Consider the following 6,807-nt stretch of genomic DNA (forward strand, 5'->3'; position numbering starts at 1 on the left):
CCACCGGCCAATAACTCTTTCTATGTGAATTCTTACAAGTGAAAGTTGTCTTGATGTGTCAACCTCATTAGCTGGTAGTTGTCTTTTTCCTTCGGTGAAATTTGGAATATGCAGGGTGGCACCATACGCGGCAAGCCCTTCTCTAATTAAAAGCCCCTATCAGCTAAAATGTCATCTGTAGGCTCCAAAAGATCTAAAAATCCCATTGATTGGTAATCTGCTTGTCTGACACCCGGCCACCCGAACCTGGGGATAGAAAGGATATGGCCCCGGCGGGTGTAATGCAAACTAAATACTTAACTGTATTGTGGTGTTTATATGTAGACCATGTCTGGGCCTGGGCAGTCAAGTTACTAGGTCTGTCAATAAAAATCTCTGTGCACTTTTGGGCATGTTCTTTAAAACAGCAGTCTGACTTGGCCACTTTATAAGTGGTTTCAACACTTTAGCCATAGAAGGTAACCAGGTTCTCAAAATGCATGATATTGTGCTGTTCGATACTTTAAACCTAAATGCTATGTCAGTGTTAGTGAGACCCAATCTAAGTTTCATAAGCACAATCAGTAGGTGATCTCCCAGGGTACGTATTTCAGTAAACTTTTCTACATTGCCTCTTAGTTTTTTCAATAACCAGTCAAAGATTATAGTAGTTATTCCTGTGAGAAAAAGAAACTGTACACTGTTATTTCTGACTGAGTGGTAAGAATACTTGTTGTTCTGAAGCTCTTCTATTAGCTTCTTGTTTTAATTTTGGATTCCACCAAACTCTTGGTGCAGGCTCACATATTCAACCTGAATCTGTTCATACATGTGCCTCAGATTGTCATAATCTTTCTTTGGGCACATGGCATCCTCTTCCAATGGGGCTCATCTTCAACTGTAAGACATTAATGTGAAGACAGGAATTATAAGTTTTACTGACAACACATGTAAAACACAAATAATGAGTAGGACAAGAACATTTTACATGTTTGATTGAATTGAAAAAGGTGTTCTCACCAGGGCAAAGATCTGTAGTCAATAGGAAAGGTGATTTAACAGATCTCTCAGATAGCAGTTTATTCCTTTGAAAATCTGTAAGATTAGATTGCACATAATAGAGGTAACTACTGACTGCCATTTCTCTCAAAGCTTGCAATACAGAGCAGGCGATGTTACCTTGGATAGCTAGCTTTGATGCCATAAGTTAACATCACCTGCTCTAGGTTGCAGGCACTGTTGGCTGCTAACTTATCAAGAGCAAACACGCCTTACCTCTCCAATTTAGCTTCAGGTCTCTGGCGAACGGACAATGTCGGGGCTTTCGTATTTAATTGAGGCTTCTCCTAAGAGTAAATTAAGCACAGACTCAACCCACGATCATTGTATGCATTGTATCATTGTATGAAATGAATAGATTAATGTACTATGAACTAGCTAACATTAACGGTTAGCTAACGTTAATGGTTAGATATCGTTAACGTTAAGCTAACCTAAAATTGCAAGGCTAATATAAATTAGATATGGATAACATTAGCTATCTAGGGAGCTGTTTTGGCCAACTAAGTTATCTCAGATTTAACTAACACAATTTCAAGTCAGTTAACATAAACAAAATTCACTTACCGTATATAAAATGTGACCCATGCGTGCATTTTTAATGTTGTCTTCAGTCCAGTCCACTCGTTTTAGCCTATAGCTTGAAGCCACAATCTACGCCTGTTTGCATTAAACCGTCTTTTCCCCGAAGGAATGCGGTAGAAATTGAGACCTTTTTTTTTGTTGACCTGTTCTGGCATCCCACAACACAACAAGATGGCATTTTTTTAACGAAGAAACCGGGATGAAGAAATCCTTAGCTTTATCTCTCCAAAATCCTCTTGCACTGTCACTAACTATGGCTAAAATTGCCGCTTTTTTGCCTCCAGAATGTTTGCTCTTAACGTTTATGACGTAGGTCATAAAAGGGTCTATACAGAATGAATGGAACCTGAATGGAACTACGGGGACATTCTGACTCAGAACAATGCAGACCTAAATGGAACCATGCGGATATTCTACCTGAGTAAAGCGTAATGTTCTGTAATTGTATGATAAACAAAATGCATTTATGTTGGAACACAAATTTGGTTTCACCTTCAATGCCTTTGACGCGCATACAGACACACCCAGGTAGACACAAGTAGCATAGCGGGATTCATTTAGTGTAGACACATAACAGAAGTTTCCAGATGAGATGTGTTTTGTATGTAAATTTCCACTACTGCCAGTTTTAGGAAATGTCAGTCAGACTGTGGTGTGCATTCAAATAGGCATATTTACCTAAAGAACAGCACGCACAAAGACACACAGACACACACACAGACACACACACACTCACACCCACACACCCCCCCCCCACACACACACACACACACACACACACAAACACAAACAGACACACACACACACACACACACACACACACACACACACACACACACACACACACACACACACACACACACACACACACACACAAACATAAGGGCGTGTGCTGCAATAGGACTGAACACTTAAGTATAGACTTGCAGTCCCTAAAACTCAATACATCTATCCTGCGACGCGGTTTAATAATACTGGTGCACTGTAGGTATCATGAGTGTGGGTAATCGACTACAAAGTTGGGTGGGAGGTAGAGTACTTCACTCTCAGCATGGCTGTGATTAAAGAATATCACATGCTTATGGAGACCTAATGAGGTTTACAACGGTTTCAATGGATTTTAAATATCCCTGGCCTTTTAATTTATATTTAAAAAAATATATATAATTTGACAAGGAATGCTTCATCTTAATTTAGCCAGCCATCTTTAAATCAAGGGTGACAGGTGTTCAATAATTAAAAGATCCTGATTGGCCTACAAATTGATTATGATTTTTTAAATATGGCCTGTTCAGGGATTGACCCAGCTACCCTTGAGGATGTAAAAGCACAACAGTCCAACAGTGAACAGAATCAAATCCATCTATTCATCTATGTATTTATCTAACTACCTATTCATCCACATATATATCTAACTACCTATTCATCAACATATGTATCTAACTACCTATTCATCCATGTATTTATCTAACTGCCTATTCACCCATGTATTTATCTAACTACCTATTCATCCATGTATTTATCTAACTACATATTCATCCACTTATTTATCGTACTACCTATTTATCTAACTACCTATTCAACCTGTTTAACATGCTCAATTTTCATTGCCTCACACACCTGTTTGAATGTAGGAGATATTGCACTCATCTCTGAAACTTTGAACGATTCCTTTGCTGCGATGTGACAGACAGCTGTTCATGATGGGGGCAGTGTAGGCGGTTTCTACCTTTTCTTATTATACATCATCTCTTTCTGTTTAGGGTATCTATGGCAACCCCTAGAACCATCAAAAAATTGCCTCCTGATCCTTTTCACCAAGTTTCATGCCAGCTCCTTGGGCTCTCTAGCACCACCAACAGGTCAAGGTCGCAGAGTTGTTTTATGCACGTCACCTTTGCACCGTATGCCTGATTGGATTTTATTAAAGTCTAAAATCAAATCTAAATCCCAGATGTAATAACTCCTACTCTATCTGTAGGATATATTACACTCATCTCTGAAACTTTGTACAATTCCTTTGCTGTGATGTTTAGGATGTGATAGACAGCTGTTCATGATGGGAGCAGTGTAGGGCTCTCTAGCACCACCAACAGGTCAAGGTTGCAGATGTGTTTATATGCACGTCACCTTTGAAACGTATGCCTGATTGGATTTTCCCCCCAGATTTGATTTTATGAAAGTCTAAAAGGTTTTCACAGGCCACAAATCCAATCTTCACCACATCAGATCCTCAGACCAAGCCTCACCATTGAAATGTATCTATTTAGGCTTTTTTTTTCTTCTAAATGTTCATCTGTTAAAGCCTACTGAATAAGGTGTCAAACTCATCAAACAGGAAGTGAGCCACTCTCTGGTCAGTCAACATTAAACTTGCTGTGAGTGCTTACAGCAATGCTCTCGACATTGTGGCATTTGGTTTCCATGGCAATTATGCCCTGCTGGGCTAGTTGACCCCCTCTGGATCTTCAGGCCTTGGGCTCTGTAAAGCGCCTAGGGATAATTGTGCTGTTTTGGCACTATACTTATTAGCTATAACACACTAATTGTGTTTGAATTGAATTGAACTGAACTGAACTGAACTGAACTGAACTGAACTGAACTGAACTGAATTGAATTGAATTGAATTGAATTGAATTGAATTGAATTGAATTGAATTGAATTGAATTGAATTGAATTGAATTGAATTGAATTGAACTGAACTGAACTGAATTTAAGAATGTTCTTGATAGCTATGTTTTGTAGAACTGAAGGTGAAACTGCGTGGTCTGCAAACTGCAGTGGATCTCTGGCCATTGTACAGACTGTTCACCATGTGCAAAAGGTAAGCTACTCTGGTGTCTGTGTGTTTCTTCTCGACATCTACTCTTTTTGTACAGAATGCTTCTTGTGACGTGTGTGTGTGTGTGTGCGTGCGTGCGTGCGTGCGTGCGTGCGTGCGTGCGTGCGTGCGTGCGTGCGTGCGTGCGTGCGTGCGTGCGTGCGTGCGTGCGTGCGTGTGTGTGTGGGTGTGTGTGTGTGTGTGTGTGTGGGTGCGTGTATGTGTGTGTGTGTGTGTGTGTGTGTGTGTGTGTGTTGAAGGTTTTCCACTTTCTCGTATTATTCAGATCATTAATCTCTTTGGAGTTATTAATGTTGGCAAACTGATGTTGTGCTTCACACACACACTCACCCACACACACACACACACACACACACACACACACACACACACACACACACACACACACACACACACACACACACACACATACACACATAAACACACACACAGAGGCACTACCCCCCCCTCCCCCCACACACACTTCTCATCATTTCTGAAATGTCACCTTTGCTGTTGTTTCCTTCCCTGCCTGCGGCGCTGCTGCTCTCCGTGACCCTAGTAAAAGAAACATCCATTCCAGCGTGCTTCCCGTCTCACCGCAGGGTTACTGTAATGTGACTGTTTGTGCTTTCGTTCGCCGGGCCGTTCGCTCAACACCAGGGGTTGTTTACTCTTGCGTTTGTTTGTTTGCAATTTCGGCTTGCGATCCAGGCGACGGAAAGGTCACGGCGGATAAACAAACAAACAAGTATTAAAAGGTGCAGTCGGGGTCTAAGGTGTGGCCCTTATTTACGAGGCAGGTAACGGGACGTTAACTCCGTCTCACGGGGAGGAAGCGGAGCGGGAAATGAACAGAGAGAATAGAGAAAAACTGCTACTGATGGACTGCCAAGAAACTGTCCGACTCCTGGACAAATCTGGCCCATAGATGGCTCCGATCTGGTTTGGTACCAGAGTTCGGTAAGATCCGGGCAGGATTAAGCCCTACCATCCATCTAGGAGTTTCACTGCAATGCAGCATTTAAGAACCCCAAAAATCCTGATCTCTACCAGATAGCATTCAGTTGTGCAAACAAAAGTTACTCAGTTTTCGAAAAAGTTAGAACTGTTCAAATATAATAACAGAATGAGTCACATTAAGGGGGAATTAATGAAGTGAGTCAAAGAAGAAGCAATTGCACACATTTCGTAGTAGTACAAATATACTGAAAGACAAAATAATAATATGTTGAAAAAAAAAAAAAACTACATTCTGGCATCACAATGTATTACGTAAAGCCCAAGGCCCCCATGAGCTCACAATGGAACACAGCTGATCTGAATTCAGTCTGGCAGCACGGATGACTCAGACAGATCTAGAACCCTGCTGAAGGTTCACAACGGGTCGCCTCCCCACAGACGAACCCTTCCCATCATCCATCACTGCTCCTTGACGACCCCGTGGGCGTGCCTGTCAGTGACGGGGGCGTCCGTGCCGATGGCGGGCATCTCCAGCGTAGTCTAGTCACGGTGATGCTTTTTTTTTTTTTACCAACTACCCACACAGGACCAGACCTTATGAGAGAGAGAGAGAGGGAAAGAAGGAGACATAAAAAACGGAGAGAAAGAGAATGGGAAAAAAGAAAAAAGAGAGAGAGAGAGAGAGAAAACAAATGGAGAGAAAGAGAATGGGAAAAAAAGAAAAAAAAGAGAGATAGAGAGAGAGAGAGAGAGAAAGAGAGAAGTACTTTCCAACCTCAATATTTTTTTTCTTTTTTTTATGACTAGTCAGTGGAATGACGAATCATCTCGAGAGTCCAGCGACCCCTGTGAGTGTGTTGTGTGGGCAGCTTCATTCATAACCTGATTATCTGCCCTGAAGATACTAAAACTGCCTCGCTGTTTTCTTTTCTTTTCTGTTTTTACTTTTTTTGATGGCTAAGTGCTTTTTCAGACAAGATGACAAGATGATAGGAGGAGATGGATGGTGTGTTTGCTTGTGTGTTTGTGTTACAGTATTCAATGTTTGTGTGTGTGTGTGTGTGACTGTAACAGTATTGAGAGAGAGAGAAAGAGAGAGAGAGAGAGAGAGAGAGAGAGAGAGAGAGAGACTTTGGCACTGACACTAAAAAATGTATTTACTTTTTTTTTTTAAATCCAATGCAAATTAAATCAGTGTTTTTTTCTCAAGCCATTAATGATCAATAACGCCGTCCTCGCAGAGAGATAGAGTAAGCCAGAGAACACAATATGGACAGAGAGATAGAGAGAACAAGAGAGCACAAGATGGACAGAGAGATAGAGAGAGAGAAAACAAGATGGACAGAGAGATAGAGAGAACAAGAGAGCACAAGATGGACAGAGAGAGAGAGAGAGAACAA

At 41.3% G+C, this 6,807-nt stretch overlaps 1 long non-coding RNA gene across 1 annotated transcript; it reads right to left on the reverse strand.

Moving 5' to 3' along the window:
- Window positions 1-794: 794 nt before the first annotated feature.
- Window positions 795-1,880, reverse strand: LOC308377976. The gene is made up of 4 exons (XR_013968963.1): window positions 1,606-1,880; window positions 1,255-1,325; window positions 1,000-1,074; window positions 795-877 (listed from the first exon to the last, which is right to left on the reverse strand). It is a non-coding gene; the product is annotated as an uncharacterized lncRNA (long non-coding RNA).
- Between the last annotated feature and the right edge of the window lie 4,927 nt (window positions 1,881-6,807).

Source organism: Sprattus sprattus (assembly GCF_963457725.1).
Source record: "Sprattus sprattus genome assembly, chromosome: 1".
Lineage (NCBI taxonomy): Eukaryota > Metazoa > Chordata > Actinopteri > Clupeiformes > Clupeidae > Sprattus > Sprattus sprattus.